At 42.1% G+C, this 22,406-nt stretch overlaps 1 long non-coding RNA gene across 1 annotated transcript; it reads right to left on the bottom strand.

Annotated features, from left to right (window-relative positions):
- Window positions 1-2,780: 2,780 nt before the first annotated feature.
- On the bottom strand, window positions 2,781-20,617 carry LOC122463147. Its single transcript, XR_006286209.1, has 4 exons — window positions 20,585-20,617; window positions 17,029-17,218; window positions 16,648-16,815; window positions 2,781-2,910 (listed from the first exon to the last, which is right to left on the bottom strand). It is a non-coding gene; the product is annotated as an uncharacterized LOC122463147 (long non-coding RNA).
- Between the last annotated feature and the right edge of the window lie 1,789 nt (window positions 20,618-22,406).

The raw sequence follows: 22,406 nt of genomic DNA, 5'->3' as shown, positions 1-22,406 counted from the left end.
CTGGCTTATGGCAGATTTAGTACTAGGTAAAGCAACTACATTGCAACAGAAGAAACCACAAGCTGCATAATACACTCATTGCTATGGGCGTGCTTTGAATTTGGCATGCCAGGACACGATTAAAATACTACTATTCTAAGAAACACTCTTGAAACTATTTACCAAAGCTCACATAAAAGATTCATTTTAAAAAAAAAATCACCCAAATGAGAGGTGATTTCAGGACATAAAATATGAAGTGTTAAATACATCACTAGGTATCTGCAAAAAGAAAAGGAGTCTCTAAGGTGCCACAAGTACTCCTTTTCTTTTTGCGAATACAGACTAACACGGCTGTTACTCTGAAACCTGTCACTAGGTATCTGTGTCCTCTGTCCAGCAAGATGCGCTCTGCACATGCCATATCTTCAATTTCTGAGAGGGACCTTGCACTAGGTGCAGCTTGGGAAGTTGTGAAGGATTCAGTAAAAGATCTTGAAATGTGAGCTTGACTTAGAGGCCTAGCAATTCAAATGGAAAAGTTTAACTTTCTGGTCTTGAACTAGGTTGAAAAGTCCTAAACACAGTAGACAGCCTGTCCAAAACTTTGAAAGGTGTTTCAGCAACAGAAAGTCAATCTCTTTTGAAAAGGACTCTTAATTCACTACGGTCCATTCAATCAGATGAAATTTACAACTTATTCTGGGAGCAAATCCAGCAGAAAAGCTTAAAGTTGGAGACAGTCAGTCAAAAAGGCTGAACTTTCAAAGAAAAGAAAAGTTCCCAAGAAAGTGCAAATAGGGACAGGTGAACCCAGTTCCCCAAGTTCAACAAAGGAGTTTTAGAAGTACATCTACTTCCCAGTAATTGATTTTCAATGTTTATATTCTGTGAGGACTGGAACAGAAAGGCTACAACATTATTCAACATCTTGAAAAACTCTCATAACTATAAACATAAAAGAAATGCAAGTTCTAAATGTTCTTCACGTGTTCCCGTTTCAACCATAATCAACTGGTTATTCAGGTTAATCTGTTGAAAGCCAGCTGTCAGTTTACAGAAAAACCATTACGGTCAGTTCAGAAATACCTCAGTTCTCTCAGCCAAACAGAACATCAGCTCTTTTCCGAAGTGGTGGAGTTGATCGAGAATTACTTTGATGGTATGCATGCTCAAATAAATTGGTTAGTCTCTAAGGTGCCACAAGTCCTCCTTTTCTTTTTGCGGATACAGACTAACGGCGGCTGCTACTCTGAAACCTTTGATGGTATGGCACCCTATGCTGTGAGTGTAATTCCAGTGCTCTGTGCTGTATTAAACAATGGCTTTGATCCACAGTGGGTTGTCACAGCTCAGCTGGTATGTGATATTGCAAATTTGTACGTCATTCTTTACACTCTTGTTTTAAAAAGGCATGCTTTAATGAGTAGTTTTCTACAATGAGTAAATGTGTCCACTTTTAATAAAGTGTTCCAAATTCAGAGGCTCCTTTATTTATAATGGAATCCCTAATTTTTTTTCTGGGGTAGGTCTAAAGCTCTCTCCCCAGCCATCTATGCCTATGTACTGTAGAAAAGAGAACCAGCTAGAGAAGGAAGCATCTGGTCTTCTCTTTGCACACCCAGGGAGTGGGCTCAGGGAACACAGAGCTCTTATCATCAGTCAATTCTCTACTTCCTCTTACCAACTTCATCCATGGGATCCCAACATTAGATCCTATGGGCTGGCATCATGACAGGATGGCATTGCCATCCTGTTATGATCCGAAATGTTCTACCCCTGGGGCACAGAGGTTGCTACCCAATCAGAAAAAAACAAATGCAATGAAACTAAAGTAAAATAAATTAACCCTCATGTCAGTTTTGTCATATGTACCATTTACAACTGTTTATTTAACATCCGTCATATTTCTAATTCCATTCACTGCTGTCAGTTTAACACTCCATTCTTCTTTCTTCCAGATGAAGGATTTATGTGGGGACAGCAGCAAGTTACCATACAGTGTACCCTCTTCTATTATGATACATGTATATGTTGTCTTGGCAGAATTAGTTATTTAAAATAATTTTGACAGATAATATTGAAGTTTATTTTAAGCACTTTGTCTATTTTCAACATTTAAATTTTCACAGGTATGGAAATCATGGGGGGCTGTCACACAATGGGGGTACAGACAATTATTTAATGACAGTAGATGTTGAGGTTTAAAAAGATTAAAACTTTATAACCATTAAAAAACAAAGGAAAGGGAAGCTGAGATTTTTAGGTGACAACCTGATTCCAGCAGTTGATTCTTAGAAGAAAGTACCCAAATATCATGAGTCTTACAGTAAACGCAGTGCGTGTTGTTAATGCTGTTAATGATCAAAGATTAAAACACAGCGTGTGAATCCAGACAATGGAAGTGGGTAGGGAAAGGAGGTCGTTAGAGGATAAAACCTATGGGAATCATATTATCTAGCCATTGGATCCACGCTGAAATCTATGAGACTCTTTCCATTTAGTGTAAGGGGGACTGGATGAGGCCAATGGTAAGCAATTCTTGTGAATTCCAATGTTTTAAAATAGAGACTGAGGTAGGCAAGAAGACATCATGGGAGTAGAAGCCCATGGCAGAAGGTAAGGTCAAAAGAGTGACTTGGAAGAGGAGTTAGACAGCGCAGAGTGAGGATCCCTGGCTCACAAGCTGCGGGATATGGCTCCAGGCAAAGGGAGCAACAGGCAATGGGCTGAAAAGGTGAGAGTGGGAAGAGACAAAGGCAGAAAAGTAGCTGGGGGAGGGACAGAGGGAGATCCCTTTAGCTGCTGAATGTTGAGTAGACTTAACTGGGAAGATGTGAAAGTCGAAGAGGAGGTTACAATATCTTGCTAGTTACTTAGGTGACCTTCTCTCATCACAGGTTTCAGAGTAGCAGCCATGTTAGTCTGTATCTGCAAAAAGAAAAGGAGGACTTGTGGCACCTGAGAGACTAACAAATTTATTTGAGCATCACATCTCATCACAGTATCCTAGTGTTTCACAAGCATGAATGAATTCATTTTTCTTACATCACAAAGGTGTGGAAAAGTGCTAACATCCCCTTTGTACTGATGAGGAACTCAGGTGCAGAGACTTGCCCAAGGCCAGAGAAGTCTGTGACAAAAAGGGCTACTTCCTGCAGGTGTGCATCTTTTCTGGAGCACTTGCCATTCTCCTGCTCTAATATACAGCAAAACCTGCACCTGAGACCACCAAAATCAAGCAACTGCCAATCTGTCCCAAAGTATGACTAAACATCCCAAGGCAAGCTGGTCACGCACCCACCCACATCTTTTTTGCAAAAAAAAATTCAGAGTTGAAAATTTTCTGATGTGGAACAAAACCCAAATTCTCAAACCTCGATTTTTTGTGAAATGGCATTCTCGTTTTCCAGACAGCCTGAATACCAAATACAAATCTTCAACATCTTTTATTTAGAAAACAACCTCTATTAAGGAACTCATTGTTGGTCCAAGAGCAGAAAATTACAACAGGTTCAATATTACTTCAGTCTTCCAGCATATAGGGTATTCATCTGAAGAGCTCGTCACTTCCCAAAGGTGGTTGGAATGATGAGCCCTGTCTTATGGATTGGAGAATTGAGACACAGAAGTATTAATAACCATTTAAAAAAAACCCAACATCCTCCCACTGATTTTGGGTGCCTCAGTTTTTGAGAGCCCAGTAAGAGACTCCTTGGCTTAGATTAACAGAGGTGTTGAGCACTTGCAGCTCCCATTGATTTCCAAGGGAGTTGCGTGTGGTCAGCACTTTTGAAAGATCAGGGTCTTCAAATGGACTCCCCAAAATGGAAGCACACAAACTCAGTAGCCACTTTTGACAATCCTGGCCTAAACAACCTCTCCAAGAGCACAAAGCGAGACAACAGCAGGCATCTCTCCTAACTTCCAGTCCTCCATCTATTTCTATTTTATAGACAGTCTCATACCACCGTCATAACCACAGTATCTGAGCACCTCCCAGTTGCGCATAAAGCAAAGTGACCAATATGTGCCACATGAGGGTCAATTTTTCCTTCCATTGTACTCTGTCCACTAGACCACTCTGCTTCTGTTTCATTTTATTGCTTCCAAATTCATCCTTGGTTGCTCTCTCTCAAGGACTACTGTAGCCCTGCTTAAAAACCCTGCACATCTCAGCAAATACATCATCTTTCAGTTCTGAGACGGTCATGGATTTTTTTTTTAATTATTATTATTTTTTAAGTGTTCCTGCCAGTTTCCATTGCAAATCATGCAATGTCTGGTAAGCAAATGAAAGGGTAAAATGTTCTCATGCTTGTGAGAAATATTCACTGTGGGTTGAAAGGAATGTTTCTTAGAAGTAGTAACATTACTTACAAAATACACATACATGCTTGGAAGCAAGTGAGCAGTAAGTGTGGGCAATGGATGTGAGGAAAGGGGAATAGGGGACATTTTGAACATTGCCTTGGGAGAGAAGGCTGTTTCTCAATTGCACAGGGCAGAGTGATCTATGGAGTAAGAAGGATCTGGTAATAAAAAGAAACCTTTATTATAAAGTCCTTGGGCAAGACAGGAATATTTACTTGCTAATGAGGATATGATGAGGTTTCCAATTCCATTCACATGGAAAGCCATTATTAATGCTTTTACATTATGTCTGCCAAGCACCGATATAGAAAAGCTCCAAACTAAATTGACTTTACAAAAAAAAAAAACCCACCTCCTTTCATGTGCAGCTTTGTGCAATACTTCAACTCTAGACTCAGTGCAATAGGTCTTTACAGACCTCACATGCTCTGAGGCTGGGATTTTTTTTTTAAATCTATCATTCCCTCATCAGAATTGACAACTTCTGTTGGCAGAGGACGTGGGCTAGAAATCCCTCCTTTCTGATGTCTCAGTGGGTTGATCCCGGGACCGTCGAAGCTCTGAGCTGTATGCCAAGAGGTTGTGTCCTAGGTGGAAGAGTCTTAACCATGCGGCGTGCCTGGTATGATGGTAACCCAGGGTACCCTCATGCTCTCATAGGTTGGGCCTCATTTAAACAAAGGCATTATAGAAGGCATAAATACTAGAGGGGGCCGCACACCTCGTAGCTTGTATAGGCCAAGCTTATTGTATGCTCCAAGGGCTCTTTGCTTTTTTGTTGTAGCAACCAGGCAAGGTACTAACAAACTTCAACAGGACTTTATTTTTAAAGTGGAAACCTCTTTACCAAGCTGCTGCTGCACCCTCGGTAGCTCTCACTCTGCCTCCTCAACTGCCCCCCCCCGCTCCTTCCTGTTTCCTGTCCTTTCAGACTCCCAACAGCCAGTGCTCCCAGTTCTAATAATTACAAGCAGCATCTAAACACCACATTCCCTCCTCTCTTAAGAAACTCTCCCAATTAAAATAAACATTGTTGTTCTAACCACAGGAACAAATATGAAACAAGACACTATACTGTTGGCAGAAATATTACACTGAAAACACCGTAGATACCACATAACATAGTCTCTAGTCCAGACAGGTGGTCGTCTGGGTCTGACAGGCCATCTCTCAAGCCCCGGTTCCAGTGCAATGTCTTGTTGTGTTGATACTACGGTGAAGTCAGCCAATGCAGACTGGGTATTGGCATAATCTCCTCTTGGTGCATAGGCAGGTGCAAGATAAGAAGCATTCCATACTGTGACAAAGCTCTGTCCTTGCCTCCATGGGTCCCGCGTTTCCTGGTGGATTTCGCTAGCCTCAGAGGCTCACTGTGACCCTCCACGTAACCCTTCTTTCTCTAGAGACAAGGGTCGCAGTCTACTGAGCCATTTTCATCATAAGCCAGCAAGGGAGGTGAGGAGAAGTTATCCTTCCTTGCACAGTCTCTGTTGTCTCCCAGTCTCAGTGATTAATCAGGGGGGCAAAGGTGGGGGGGGAACCCGGGCCCACCCTCTACTCCAGGCTCCAGCCCAGGGACCCTAATAGTATCAGCTATGGTAGCTGACCTTTTAGAAACATGACATGTACAATTCCCTGGGCTACTTCCCCCACAGCAGCCCTCACTTCCTCAAGCTCCACTTCACCCTTACCTCAGGGCCTCCTTCCTTGTGCCTGATACAGTGTGTACTACTCAACCTCTCCAACAGCACAACTTCCTCCCACAGCTCCTGACATGCACACCCACCTGACTGACTGGGCGGCTTTTAACTAGTTTCAGCCAGCCCCTGACTGGCTTCAGGTGTTCCAATCAACCTAGCATTCTCCCTGCCTTCTGGAAAGTTCTTAATTGGCCCCAGGTGTCTTAATTGACCTGGAGCAGCTTCCATTTCACTTAACCTGGTACCAGGGATTTGTTTAGCCTGGAGCTAATAGATCTATCTCCCACTACTTTTCTATAGCCATCTGGTCTTGCCCCATCACAATACCCACCCTTCAGAAAGTCGATAGGTGTAAGGTCCCTTCTTCTCTATGGTTTTAAAAAGAGCTGTGAATTTACAGTCCGCTTTGCACAAAATTCCAGGTTTTCATATTCTAACAAAGGAACCACACTCAAACTTTGGTTCCTTAGCACCCCGCTGCTTGTCTGTGAAAGCCTTAGACTTTGCTTTGTTCTGTTCAACTGTTTTTCTCACATCATCCTTGTTTGGGGCATCAGGTCATGGCTTTAACAATCCAACAATGTTCAGTTTAGTATTCATCTGTTTCCATGCAGTAACTCTGTGGGTGATCTTTGCGTTGTGGCATGTCGTGTAGCCCGGTATGCTTGCAAGAAATCAGTAGTGAAGGTTATTCACAATCGCCCTTCCAGTTTAGCCATTTACAAACTCTCTTTCAAACTTCTGTTAAACCATTCAATTTCCCCATTGGCTTGAGGTTAATATAGGGATGACCTTCTGTGTAAAATGTTCCTCTCTGCTAGAAAAGTTTCAAACTCCAGGGAAGTAAACTGACTACCATTATCTGAAACCAGTTCTTTGGGGTTACCTTCCCTGCTAAAAACTGAAGAGAGGAACTTAATTACTGTAGCAGAAGAGATTTGCGATGTAAATGCTATGTCAAGCCATTTACTGAAATAGTCTATTAAAGTGATGGCATAACGGCAGTCACTTGGAGCAGCATCAAAGGGTCCTACAATGTCAGTTGCCACTTTTTCCCATGCAGATTCAGGAAGAGGAACAGGCTGTAATGGAGGGGTACATATCACTGCTGTCTTATCATGCATTTGGCAAGTGACACAGGATTTTACGAGTGCTTCAGTTTGAGAGTCCATCCCTGGTCACCAATACAGATCCCGTAGTTGTTGTTTGGTTCTGACAATTCCTTGATCAGTATCGTGTGCCAGGTGTATGAGTTTTGACTGTAATTATTCTGGCACAAGTAGCCGGTGTGTACTTCGTAGCACACAGCCATCAAGCAAAGAAAGTTCATCCCAAATTCTAAAATAAGGCAGCAGAACTGGGTCAAGGTTTTTAGGGTTACTGGGCCATCTCTTTGTCAGAAATTCCCCTAGTTTTTGTTGAATTTTACATGCTGAACAAGCAGCTTGAAATGGTTCTTTTGTAACTGCAGTAAGAGTGCTCGTAATAAGCGCAACGACTACATCCTCATCCTCCGGTGGACCATCTGGTGAAGGCAAAGACAGGCAAGAAAGGCAATCAGCTACCACATTTTGGTTTCCAGGCTTATATTCCAGTTCATAATTGAAAGAGAATAGTCTTGCAAACCATCTAGCAATACGATATCCTGCTCTTCCCAGTCCTTTCGTGGTGAGCAACATCAAAGGGTTGTGGTCTGTGCCCAACCCCACAGGTAAGTTCTCCATTTTTCAGTAGCCCAGACACAAGCAAGTGCTTCTTTTTCGACTGTAGAATATTTCTTCTCAACATTACTTAGTGTCCTTGAAGCAAATGCAACAGCCCTCTCTGTGTTGTCCTCATGAAGTTGTGTGAGGACAGCCCCAAGTCCATAATCAGAAGCATCAGTAGTTACAATTGTGGGCAATGCAGGAGTGAATAGTGCAAGTACTGGACTATGTACAATCAAGTCTTTCACCATTTCGAAACTAGCCTGTGCATCCGTTGTCCACACTAAGGTTGAACTTCTCTGTAGTAATTCCCATAACGATTCAATGACAGAAGCATAATTGGGAATGAGTTTTGCATACCAGGAGGTTAGACCCAAAAAGGAATGTAAGGTTTGCAAATCTGTTGGAGGAGGAGCATTTGAAATTGCCAGGATATGATCTGGATCAGGTTTTAGTCCAGCCTGTGATATTTTATGCCTCAGAAAGGAGAGTTCAGTTTGTCTAAATTTGCATTTGGACCTATTGAGCTTGAGGCCTGCTTTGCTGATGCAGTTTAGTACAGCCTGCAGGTTATTGTCATGCTCCTCAGAAGTATTTCCAAACACGATAAGATCATCCAGATAACACTGAATTCCATGTTGAGTCTTCAGAATCAATTAATCATTTTTTGGAAGGCACTTGGGGCAGATGCGAGACCATATGGAACACGTTTAAAACAAAATAGTCTCTCATGTGTAATGAATGTTGTGAGGTCTCTGCTATCTTCATGCAACATAACCTGGTAGTATGCGGTCTGCAAATCAAGAGTAGAAAACAATTTTGCTCCACGGAGTTCTGCAAATACTTCTTCTATGTGAGGAAGAGGATGGCTGTCAATCACAATAGCTTTATTTGGCTCCCTTAAGTCCACACAAAGGCAAATGCCTCCATCCTTCTTCTGCATCACTACTATAGGTGAAACCCATTCCGAGGAGTCTCTCTCTTCAATAATGTCCTTTTGAACAAGTTTTCTAACTTCCTCTGAAACAGCTTCCCTGACTGAAAATGGTAAGTGCCGTAACTTCTGTCATACAGGCATCACATTATTCTGCATTTTAACTTTACACAGAAACCCATAAGCACAGCCGAGTTTCTCCTCAACCTAGTGTTGGGTCCCAGCTGAAACTGGTGTGTGTACCAAAAGAGTGCTTTGCTGAGGAAGATCAATTTGTCTATTAACTACCCTGAGATTTAAAGCAGCCAATAAATCTCTGCCAAGGATAGGAGTGCCTTTGTGGACAATGTAGAACTCTGCAGTTACACAGCAATCACCAAAAGTACTATTGCTGGCAGGCAGCCATGTACTGGAATATGGTTTTTCAAAAAGCACACCAAGTGAAGTTTGAGTTCAGTAAGAGGCACATCTTTAAAGTAATGCAAATAGATGGAATCAGGTGGCATAGATACTGCTAAGTCAGTGTCCAACATTAGCTGAATAGAGTGTGATTTGCCTGAGGGTACGGCGGAAATGTTTACAGTGCACTTTATTTGTTCTGGAATATGTACAGTAGTGATTTTGTCCACGCTCAGCACAATAAATGTGGTTTTGTAACCTGTTGATTGAACTGGCTGCTGTGACATACTTTAGCAAAATGTCCAATCTTTTTGCAATGATTGCACTGAGCTACTTTTGCTGGACATCCTGTGTAGCTTGCAAAGTGTTGTAGGGATCTACAACGAAAGCATGCTTTTACTGTATTTTGAATTTGCTGATTTGGTGGTTTTCCATTAGTTTTCCTCTTGTAATCATTTGTCTGCAGTGATAGTGAACTTTTCTGCAAAGGAGTCACAGCCTGGATTGTGCCTCCTGTATCCATGCTAATTATTTTGGCTTCAGCTGTAGCTGACTCAATCTGAGTAGCAATGGTTATTGCTTTTTCTAGTGTAAGTTGTTGTCAAGGTTCCCTCCCCACTCTGAACCCTAGGGTACAGATGTGGGGACCTGCATGAAAACCTCCTAAGCTTACTTTTACCAGCTTAGGTTAAAACTTCCCCAAGGTACAAACTATTTTACCCTTTGCTCTTGGACTTCCACTGCCACCACCAAACGTTTATATGGGTTTATTTATTAGGAAAGCATTGTTTGGAAACATCTTTCCCCGCAAAATCCTCCCTACCCTTGCACCCCACTTCCTGGGGAAGGTTTGGTAAAAATCCTCACCAATTTGCATAGGTGACCACAGACTCAAACCCTTGGATCTTAAGAACAATGAAAAAGCATTCAGTTTCTGAAAAGAAGGATTTTAATAGAAGTAAAAAGTAAAAAAGAATCACCTCTGTAAAATCAGGATGGTAAATACCTTACAGGGTAATCAGATTCAAAACATAGAGAATCCCTCTGGGCAAAACCTTAAGTTACAAAATGACACACAGACAGGAATATCCATTCTATTCAGCACAGCTTAATTTCTCAGCCATTTAATCATAATCTAACACATATCTAACTAGATTACTTACTAAATTCTAAGACTCCATTCCTGTTTTGTCCCCGGCAAAAGCATCACACAGACAGACACAGACCCTTTGTTTTTCTCCCTCCTCCCAGCTTTTGAAAGTATCTTGTCTCCTCATTGGTCATTTTGGTCAGGTGCCAGCGAGGTTATCTTAGCTTCTTAACCCTTTACAGGTGAAAGGATTTTTCCTCTGGTCAGGAGGGATTTTAAAGGTGTTTACCCTTCCCTTTATATTTATGACAGTTGTGGTTCTAGCAGTAAGCATTCTCTTACATGAAGCATGTTTGTTTTCTCAATGAGCTCATCTCTAATCATCTCATCTGCCATATTCCCAAAGTCAGAAGTTACAATCAGACTCCTCAGGGAAGCAATATACTGCATTATAGTCTCCCCTTCTTTTCTGCTCACGCTAGCAAAATCTGTAGCGATTAGCTACTACATTCACTTTTGGCACAAAAAAGTTCTTTAATGCAGTGAGTGCAGTCTCACATTTATCATCTGCAAGGGGAAAAGTGTAAAATATACGCTGCCCTTCTGCTCCAAGGCAGTGGATTAGCAGAGCACGCTTTCTTATTTCAGAAATTTCTGTAGCAGTGATTACAAGCAGATAAGTCTCAAACATATGGATCCAGGCAGTAAAAGCAATTGGAGGCTAACCTGGGCTTTGCAGAAAGGGTGCAGGTGGGTTCAGAGGCAGAAGATTCCACCCTCGTCACCAAAATGTTGTAGCAACCAGGCAAGGTACTAACAAACTTCAACAGGACTTTATTTTTAAAGTGAAAAGCTCTTTACCAGGCTGCTGCTGCACCTTCGGTAGCTCTCACTCCACCTCCTCAACTTCCCCCTGCCCTTCCAGACTCCCAACAGCCAGTGCTCCCACTTCTAATAATTACAAGCAGCATCTAAACACCACATTTATCCATTCCCCACCCATACTCCCTTTGTGCCACCCTCCCCCTCTACTTCAAGGACTCCCTGCAACTCCCCCAGCCAGGTTCTGAGGGCTCCCTATTCCCTTTTCCTCCCCCCATACCAGGATCCCCCAATTTCCTCCATCAGAGGTTCTGTACACCCCATTTTACCTACCCCCATGCAAATATCCCTCATTCTCCCCCCTCAAGGCAGGGGTTCTGAGTGTTCCCCACTCTCCCCTCCCCTCATTAGCAGGATTCCCCATTCTTCTCCCATCATAGGGGTTCTCTGTAAACCCTCATTACCCCTTTCCTTCCATAGTCCCCTTCAGAAGTTCCTTGAGGTGTACTAACATATTCCCCTTTCAAACAGTACTACGTTAATGCACACTAGGGGACTTTTAGTGCATGCCAGCAGGGTCTACATGGGTCACTTAGCACATGAGGCATATCAGAATTCACAGACCAGTGGTGTACACTTACACTGAAGGCTTGCCTATATGGTGTGTTAATGAAAATCAGAAGCCAGGTGTAGTGCAGTCTTCACACTAGTGTAAAGTGAGCATAACCATTGCCATTCTGATTTTAGAATGGTTTATACCAGCAGCTCTCAAACTGTTGGTCAGGACCCCAAAGTGGGTCGCGACCCCGTTTTAATGGGGCCGCCAAGGCTGGAGTTAGATGTGCCTGGGCCCGGGGCTGAAGCCCGAGCCCCAACACCTAGGGCTGAAGCCAAAGCCCAAGGGTTTCAGCCCTGGGTGGAGGGGCTCAGGTTACAGGCCCCCAGCCTGGGGCTGAAGCCCTTGGGCTTCAGCTTTGATCCCCCACCTGGGGCAGTATGGCTTGGGCAGGCTTAGGTTTCGGTCCCCCCTCCTGGGCTTGTGTAGAAATTTTTGTTGTCAGAAGGTGGTTGCAGTGCAACCAAGTTTGAAAACCCCTGGTTTATACAGATTGTGCACTCACTGTGCATTGGTGTAAGTGACTATGCCATGCAGGACAGTGGAGAATCAGGTCCCAGCACAGTCACCGATTCAGAGGAGAACACAGGCTCAGATTTAAATGATCATTGTGGTATCTTTGACCTTCTATTTGTCCTTTCAGTAATTATAAGCAGAGTATGTAACTTACACCACCAACCATGGTATGGAACAGAAGACTTGAGGTTCAAAGAGCTTTCAGTTAGGCATCTTTCATGCACATGAAATTGGATGAACTAAATATTTCAGGGATCAAGAAGGGCGTGGGGCAATGTATTTTTTCTATTCAAAGAACTTCTGAATATGTTCAGACTTGGGAGCTAAACACAAGCTAAGAACAATTTCACATAAATAAATATAGGAAAAAGCAATGACAGCACTTGGGAATAAGCACGATGAGTCAAAATTGCAGAAGCCTTCCCACAGCTGCAGCACTGCTTGGAAAAACACTCACTCATTTTCCAAAGGCAGTCAGTGAGGACACTTTATTAGGAGGGAACTTTGCAGGCAATTTTCCTCCCTTGAATCAGAGCAGAGGATTAGGGTCTGTGCTTATTTCAAATGCAAGAGTTTTGACGTGTTCATAAGGCTACAATGGCTCTCAAACTTTTAGACAGATTTGCTTAACGCCTTGAAGGAGTTTGCATTGCTAGAAAGCAAGCAGGACAGCTATTTAAAAGAAAGCTGCCACATTTTATTTAGCCTTTGAGAGATGCCAAGGGGAGAAATATGGGTGCCTACAGGGAAGTTGTTAAAAAGTGTCATAAAATAAAAATTTAATTTAAATTGGCATTTTTGTGGGCACTGAGGGCTTTCTGATGCATCTGTCAACCCACATATAGACATAACAGTGAACTTAAGTCAAGAACCTCCCTGCCTACAACCTATTCACTGATTTATGGAACAAACCACAATTGAATGGTGAGAACAGGGCACTGAGAGTCAGGGACCTGTTTTTTCTTCCATGCACTGCAGCAGACGTTCTGCATGATGGTAATCTCCCTGTGTCTCAGTTCCCCCCATTTATGGGACAGGGATAACAATTCCTATGGAGAGCTGTTGTAAAGTTGAATTAATTCATGTTGGTTGAGATTCTTGAAGGGAAGGCAATATGGGAATGTAGAGAGTGTTACTCTTGTTGGGTGACACAGGACTGCTGCCGAAACTCAAACCAAGTTGCTCAGGCTGGCTAGACAGACGTCCTAACCAAAGGAGAACCTCTGGTAAAATCAGCAGGGGTCAAAAATACTGAGCACTGTTTCACCTGCAAGTTGCTCTCTGTACCTCAGGAACCATTATGTGAAAAGAGGGATGTCATTGGTACCACCAGCAATGTGGGAGGCCCAATGCCTAATACTATGAACCAGCTGTCCCAGGGTCATCCAATTCTAATAAAACTAAAAGCCCCCAAGCCAAGTTCAAATTTCAGCCCCCCCCTTTAAAAAAATTAGAAAGATGTTCTCATCCTCTATTTTTCATTTTTATACCCACTTAACATTTCTTGGACCAGATTAGCTGACGTAAATTAGCCTAGCTCCATTGAATCCAGTGGCACAGTCATTGACCTGAAGTTGAAATACATCCACATTATACCTCACCATTTGCTTTACCCAATGCCTACTGAAGTCAATGGCAAGCATCCCACTTCCGTCAACGGTCTGTGTGCCTCACCCTGCAAGGCATTGGCTTCACACAGGCAGGTTTTTAATAAAAAACAAACCTGACAATTTTATTTCTGGACAGCTTGGGCTCTCTCATTAACTGGAAACAGATCTTGCCCAAGGGATCCTAAACCTTCCCCATTCTGCTGTAAAGAAGAATGAGTGTCTCTCTGGAGGGTTAAATGAACCCCAGAGTGCCAGTTTGTTTTATTGATCATCCTTCTGGGAAATTTCATGTCAATTTTGATTTCCAAACAGGGGCACAGTTGGCTGGTGTAAATAATGTAGCTTTGTACTTCCCAATGATTCAGCGAGGCAAGCAGTGTGGGATATGAGATAGATATGCTTGTCATTAAAGAAGGCAGGAGCAGGTCCCCTATCCCTAACTAATTTATCTTGTCTAGATAGGTATTTCTTGGGTTCCCATCACCATATTATGGTGATGGTCATACATGTGAAGTGTCTGCAAAGCAGAAACATTATAGATACTAAGATCAGAAGGGACCATTATGATCATCTAGTCCGACCTCCTGCACAACGCAGGCCACAGAATCTCACGAACCCACTCCTGCAAAAAACCTCTCACCTGTGTCTGAGCTATTGAAGTCCTCAAATCGTGGTTTAAAGACTTCAAGGAGCAGAGAATCCTGCAGCAAGTGACCCGTGCCCCATGCTACAGAGGAAGGCGAAAAAATTCCAGGGCCTCTTCCAATCTGCCCTGGAGGAAAATTCCTTCCCGACCCCATATATGGTGCTCAGCTAAACCCTGAGCATATGGGCAGGATTCACCAACCAGATACCCAGGAAAGAATTCTCCGTAGTAACTCAGATCCTGCCCCATCTAACATCCCATCACAGGCCATTAGGCCTATTTACCATGAATATTTAAAGATTAATTACCAGGAAGAATAACTAAAAAAAGCCTTGTGTATGTCACTATACAAGCAAAAGAGGAGGAGAGGGGCATTCTATGTCAAAAGTGACATTTGTTTCTGGATCACTGACAACATGGAAGCAAATGACCTTGAATGTGTATGGATCAATGTCCTAAAGACAGAGCACAAGATGGGTACTTGTTGGTGTCTGCTCCAGGGCATCAAATCACACTAGGGAACATGACAACTAACTCCTAACCAATGATCTGTTTCCTTTCTGAAAGGTAGGGTTGCCAACCCTCCAGGATTGTCCCAGAGTCTCCAGGAATTAAAGATTATGTCATGTGATGAAACCTCCAGGAATATGTCCAACCACAATTGGCAACATGAGGAGAAGGGCCAAAGATGACATGAGAACCAGGGCAGGACCAAAACAAAAAGGAAAGGACTCATTTCTGCCTACTAAGCTACAATTTGGTTAGGTGAACTAGCAGCAAGCTGTATTATCCTGGATGCAGCTAGATCATAGGTGATTAGATCAGGGATTCTCAGATGTTCTTTTACTGGGACTTTTGCATCTCCAGGATCTAGCCAAGACTCCACTTTCATTTAGCAATATAGAAAGGGCAGGGTGCTCCTGCCTCTCCCCCAATACCTCCTGACTGATTGGTAAAGAACCCATGCCTTAGATTATTCTGGATATCAAAAAACATTTATAGTTTGTCACAGTCTCAGACAGTCACTGATGGGAAATGATAACCGCTTCCTTGTTTCTTTATAAATTTAGAAGTGGATCAAAACTTTCCCAGAGTTCTAATGCTGTTCAGATTTGGGTGTTTGATGTGGCTCTGTCTAGAGACGGGAGCCAGCTGAAAAAAAAAAAAGATACAACACCCCCCTGTCCCCCCCCCCAATATTGTGCTTCCCTGAAGCCTATGGGGCACTTCCATCAGGAGTTTTGATTTGGGACCATTTTGCCTAATCCTGCTTATTTACAGGATGCCACTTGGTTACCAACAGAATATTGTGGACTGAAAGTGGAGTCCTGCCCAAGCAATCATATGCCCTTTACAAACCAATGCACCTTCAGAAAGTGGTTCTGGTCCATTTTTAGCTACTTATGATTTATTGACAGAGAACTTGCCTCCAGCAACATTAAAAAAAATATTCACACCCTATGATCTATTTGGTTTATAAAATCCAAGCCATTTGTCAAACCTGCTCCCTGTCAAAGGAGGCTTCTGTCCTCAGTGTAAGGTCTCAAGATCTAAAATTAGTTAGTTGCATTTCTGAATATCATGCTATGCATACATTGTGTACCCATCTAAAAAAAAAATAAAAATAAAATAAATGAGTGGTCTCATTTCCTTAGATTTACAAGCTGTGAAAACCATGAATAAACTTCAACTTTAAGACTTTTTTTTCCCTCAAGGGGTGGGGGAGAATCTTGGAGTAAACTGGAGATTTGTAACTTGGCAGACGGGAATACTTCATTTAACCACTGCAGACATTTACTAAATGCTTGAGTTTAAAATCTCAGAAAGCACAAAGTTTCAAGTTTAACATTTCAAAGCTGCTTAGATAGATGTTTGGGTGGCTTCCAAATTCTCCTACCAAGGCTGGTCACAGTGTGCAGAAGCTTCATAAATTCTCCACTCTCCCAGATGGCGAGTTATCATAGCAAATGTGGGTGCACTGGCTGGTGTGGTAGGATTTACTGCACTAACTCCACTTTCAGTCAAAAGTCAAAGGGAACAGAGTGTATGGGACTTCTGGGGGATTACAGCCTCTTTGTACTCAGCTGATTGCACCATGGTCCTTAACACCCTGGTAGATGCAGAGATTGCACAGCTTGTCCTAGCAGTGATCATGCTAATTATTCATACTACAGTAGTACCTAGAGGCCACAGCTGAAGTCAGGGCCCTATTGTGCTAGGCACTTCATGTATACATACTAGGAAATGACCCCTACCTTGAAGAGATTTAGGTAGAAGAACAGAAGTATTGTTACCCATATTTTATGGGGGAGAATTGAAGCGACTTTCTAAGGTCACATAACAAGTCAGCAGTAGAACCAGGAACTGAACCCAGGTGTTGAGTCCTTGGCATGGGCCCTACCCACGACACCATCCTTCATCTCCTGTAAAAGGAAGCAAAAAGAGAAGCACTCAAATTTCTGCAGTCAAGAGACAGAACATCCAGGAAAATATTATAAATACAGGAAAAGCTTGATATGGTACGGATTCGCCTTTCTTGGAGTCTTCCCAAAAGCCCTGCTGTCTGAGATTCCACAGACTGATTTCATGGCATTTTCACACTCCAGTTCATTACCTAAATTTATTTAGGCTCTGACCTGTTTAATGTCTTCCATATAAGCCATAACAGCGTGCAGCAGGCCTGATCCAAAGGCCATTGCTGTGAATGGGTGTCTTTCCACTGTTGGCATCGGGCTTCAGATCAGGATCCCAGTGCTTGAGCTCTGCTGGTTGACCCCTGCCCCAGATAGCCAGGGAAACACCGAACATATGTCATCAGGGAACTCCCTTTGCATGCCAGAGTAGAGCAAACATGTTAGGCCTCAGAATAAGCGAGTAGCCAGCCACGGCTAAAATGGTCAGTTCAGCAGCAGTACAAATAAACTGACATTGCTTGGAAGTGAGCTCACAGGCAATTTATCCTTGCCTCAAATCCTACAAGAAAACAGTGTTTTATGTTGTTGATTTTCTTCCCTCTCTCATCTTTCTTTATTTCCATTTGCTTTCTACCACACCACGACTGATCTTTCTTAAAGCCTGGGGGACTGGAGCAAAGAGGGATCAAAGACCCTACACAGAGCTGGTTAGAATCCACCCCAACCTACATGGAAATATAACATTCCAAGAGAACATTTTCCATCCTCAGAAATAAATTATAAAGACATAGAACTTTTGCAGCTCATTAGTAATTCATTATAGATATTCCCTTAAATCTCACCACCACCAAACCCTGCCCTAAGCCACTCCCAAAGTCTGAAAGAATTTTGCTTTTCAGATATTGATAAGTCATAGAATCACAGACATGTAGCACTGGAAGGGAACTCTGTAGGTCATCTAGGCCAGTCCCCTGCACCAAGGCAGGACTAAGTATTATTAGACCCTCTTAGACAGGATGATCCAAACTCCAGTTTCCCATTTGCTGCATAAAATTCTTCAACAGCCAAATTCAAACACTGGATAAGTATGGGCTGCTTCTTTTGCCATTGAGTCAACTGGAGATTTGTCATTGGTTTGAATGGAACCAACATCTCATCTTAGGCCTGGTCTACAATGCGTTGGAGGTAGCTGTGCCAACTGGGTCTACATTAGAGGGTTATGCCAGCATAGCAACACAGGTGATTTAGGAGCCTAAGTCTAAATCAGTTAGACCCAGATTATCAAAAGAGACTCAAGCTCCTAGAGTGCCAAAGGCCCAGATCCTCAGTGGTGCTTGAGCTTCAGTGACACTTCAGCTCCTAATCACCTAAGTGATTTTGAAAACGGGATTAAGGTTAGGTCTACACTAGAAACTGTTGCCAGCATAGCAAGGCCAGTTAGGTGTGATTTTTGGAGACATTTCTATGCCTACCGGACCCCTAACAGACTCGGTTATACCACCACAAAAGCATCGCTTTTTGATGGTATTGTTTATTTTATCAAACTGGTCGATGCTATACCATCAAAAGCAATTTTTTGCTGATAAAAACTGAGTCTACACTAGTATGATCATGATGGTATAGCTATACCTTTGAAATTATAAGTGTAGAATTGGTTGTAGGATCCTACACAGGGCTGTGTGAACAGATTTTTTGTTTGGTGACAGTTCTGAAAAATTGGGGGCAGGAGGGGAGCTATTTTAGGTTGACCCAAAACAAAATATTTTTGAAATGTTCAGTGAACCAACCATCTAACAAAACATACATGTTACATGTTTCAGGTCAAATGAAATGATTCGAATCAAAACATTTTTTTAAACTTATTTAACAGTTAAAAATTGAAAGACATTTTTAAATTTCCACCAAAAATAAAGCTAACTTTGAATCATTTCATTTAGAAAATAACGTGAAATGAATTTTAAAAACAAAAAAAAAATTTCCAACTGAAACAATTTGGCAAAATCAGTATAAATTTGTGAAGTGTTTTGGTTGACCAAAATCTACATTTTTTGCTGGAATTTTTCCCCCCCCCGCAACTTTATTCTTAACTCTGATGTGCTTTTGATTCAGTTTCAGATCTGAACTTCTTGAGATTTCTGATAGTCCTTGCTTTTGGCCAAACCAGAAATAGTGCAGTAAAGAAACCACCTCACTCATGGGATTTTGGCACTTCTGTTTCTAGCCCCAGCCAGAACTTCTCTGTACTCCTCAGCATGTACAAAGTGTTCTATTTTCTTGGGTGTGTGTGTGGGGGGGTGTCAACTGTCATTTTAAAAACACTTGTTATTGTTTAATCCTGGTGCTTGCAGCATCACCATAAAATGCAAATACTGCACATGGATAACTCTCCTCCCCACCCCAATATAGCCCCATTGGGCTCCTGGAAATGTTCAATTCAAGTTTTAGATAATGTTTTTAATTCATTCTTAAATATAGGGATTGAAGTCAGAGAGTCTTTACAAAGCATTTGCTAATAGAAATGGTTTGGAACATTTTTCATTAAATTAAAGTTTGCAGAAGTATGCTGTTTTATTTAACCCAAAATGTTTTGTGGAGATGTGTCAGTTTTGCTGAAGTATTCATTGGGAAAGGTTTTAGAGAATAGGAGAGCTCAATCGCTCACATTCTATAGCCTGTATATTAGGGCTCTGGCCTGGTATGTGGGAGACTGCAGTTTGAATCCCGCCTCTGCCTGATTCAGAGTGATTAAAAAGAAAGAAAGAAAGAAAAAAGAAAGAAAGAGCAACACCCTCTGCTCTTTAACCTAGACCTCCCACATCACAGACCACGTCCCGAGCCTCATGGCTCTAGACAGGCCTTCCCAACTTGAAAAGCTCAAGTTCTGATCCAAAAACCCAGACATTAGACGATTCCATTTTTTCTGAAAGGTTCGAACGGTTGTTTCCATTCCAAGGCAGAACAGAAAAATTTGAAAACCTCAAAAGAGGCCATGAAACCTCAAAAGATGCCATGTCATCCTCTGGCCAGCTCCATCCCCCAGTAGCTTTTGTTCCTCTTCCCAAATGAGCTCATGTACGCTTTGCTCCGAGGTGGAAATGGGGAAGTACATGAAGAAAAGGATGCTAATTTCTCACTCTACAAACAATTTCTGTTGGCTGATTTCATGAAGGACATTGTGTTAAGGCCAAAGTTCAACATGCAGTGGTATCTTATCACACCACCTCTGTTTTCTAGAGTCTCAGCTTTCATTGAAAAATAAAAAAGGCAAATCCCAACCTCAAAGAGGATAGGTATTTCAGCAGGACAAGGATCTCACCCTAAGTCTCTAGCTGTGATAGTTGCGAAGAAAGCCTTGATAATGCAGAGTGAATGTAATGGAATCAACCATGTCTATTTGGATTTGCAGTGTGGTAAAGTATCCAGAATCCTTGTAATAAAGAGTGTGCAATCCAGCAATTGAGCTGTGCAACTTCTATTGAATGTTGCAAACACTTTGTCTTTTAAAGGTTGGGACCTAAATAGACTCCTACATAAATAAAAGGACATGCCAGCAATCTCTTTAAGATATTTGGCTTGTCAGCACATTTTAGGATGGCAGCTGCCACCCCCAACGGCCCCCACCCCCTTTTTTTTTTTTTTTTTTTTTTTTTTTTTAAAAAGAGATAGCTTATTAATGCACCCTAGTTATTTAGTGGGGAGAAAAATCACAGCATCGTCTTTTTCTACATGCAAAAGTGAGGCGAGTGAAACCAAATGAGATAAAAATCAACAATCTTACCTTGACAATGATAGGAAATCTTTTCTAATGGAAGTGCATCCAAAGTCAGAGAGATCTTGTCAGGATAAATGCGTTCTGGTTGATTTCTCCATCAAAGTCATGACAATATCAAAGCACAATTGGAAAACGCTCATTCACATTTTGTTGTTCCAAGTCTAATGCTCAACTATTTGCAGGAAATAAGTTCTAAGTTCTTGTCCTCACCTTCAAGACCCTTCACAACTCTGCCCTTCCTTACCTGCTTATTCTAGTCTGCATGGGCTAGAGTCACTGGTCTGCTGCAGCATAAAGTGGTCTTCAACTACATGGAGATTTCCAGCTGAAGTTTCCCCCATGTAAGGGGGAAACCTGTACTATCCCTGATCCTCCACTAATAGAAGCTCTCTTATAGAATTTACAGCAAAGGCAGAAGTTAAAGCAGGAAGTCTGAGCATCCAGGGACCATCAGGACTGGGAGGCAAAGGATCAGGGAGCTACACCTGGCTCTGTAGGTGTGGACAGAGTAGAGAATCTAGAACAAGTAAAAGAGGCTTTAAAAATGTAGTTATGTAATTCAATTTAGCTAACATGATACCAAACATGCCTTGACACCTAGCATAGACAGTTGAGCATCTTTACAATCATGTTAGCTGGTCATGTTGTAAAGTCTCTGCCAGTTATTTTCCCCCTCGCCCCATCCATTGAAGGCTAAACCCTTCCAGAACATGTGTAAAACAAGTTCCCTTTTAATCCAAAGAGAACACACAGCAATGGCAAGAATGAAAGGAAATAGTAGGGTTAAAATCAGTCACTGGGCAGAGCCCCATTTAGTTTCACAAATGCCTTAGAAACACTGGCAAAGAGAGACAAAATAAGAGTCATGGCAATCTTTAAAAGCCAGTTTGGTGCAGATATGTTTAAGATCTCTGGTCCAAGGTATTGAGCAGTATTAGTCTATGCAATGCCGACATTGGGCTATGTACTGTACATACATTCAAGAAGGCACAGTCCTTGCCCCAATTAGCACACAATCCAAGGACAGACAGGGGAAGCAGAACAAGAAGATTTGCAGAAGGGACTAAACTGTAGAGAGGATAAAAGCCCTACAGATGAGCTGAGGCAGACTGTACCAGGCATAGGGAACTATTTGGAAGGAGGCCAATAAATAAATCAATCAGCAAACACAGATGAAGTTGGAAACATTCCGACGGTGAAAACAAAGTCAAGTTCAGGAAAGAATAATTCAGGTACTTAGGGGTCAGGGGTTTAAACGGATAGCAGGTAGAGCTGGTAGAAAGAGATGGAGACATTTTGAAAATTCAAAGTGCTTCTATTTTGCAGGGGTCGAAATGGATTCACGTTTGGTATTTTTGCGAAGTTTTTCATGATATTTTAATCAAAATTGTTCATTTACCAAGTACCATATTTTCTTACTGAAAAAAAATATCAGGCTTTTGGTAATCAAAAATATTCTATGAGGATTTTGAAACTGGTTTTGATAAAGATTCCAATTAAAAATGTGTGCATGATGACATCTACAAAATGGAATCTATTGATCACCTTGACAATTTTTCCTAAAATGTTTAATTTTGTAAAACGTGTCATTGACAAAAAAAATCGTGTGAGAGAGATCTCAACCAGCTCTAGTGACAGCTGTAAGAACAGCCATGTGGTTGAGACTAGGAGAGTCACTAAACCTGCAGGGACATGGAGAAGGAAGACACATGGAGAAGGAAGTTAAGGAACTCAAGCCATTTTCCCCCACATTCCAGGCAGAATACTCAGTTCTGCAATATACACAAACTCCTCTTTTTCCAGCAGTATTTCCTCCCCTCCAAGTGAA

Source organism: Chelonia mydas, chromosome 16 (assembly GCF_015237465.2).
Source record: "Chelonia mydas isolate rCheMyd1 chromosome 16, rCheMyd1.pri.v2, whole genome shotgun sequence".
Classification (NCBI taxonomy): Eukaryota; Metazoa; Chordata; order Testudines; family Cheloniidae; genus Chelonia; species Chelonia mydas.
Note: the sequence above shows the minus strand (reverse complement) of the source record. Positions and strands in the feature narration are given on the sequence as shown.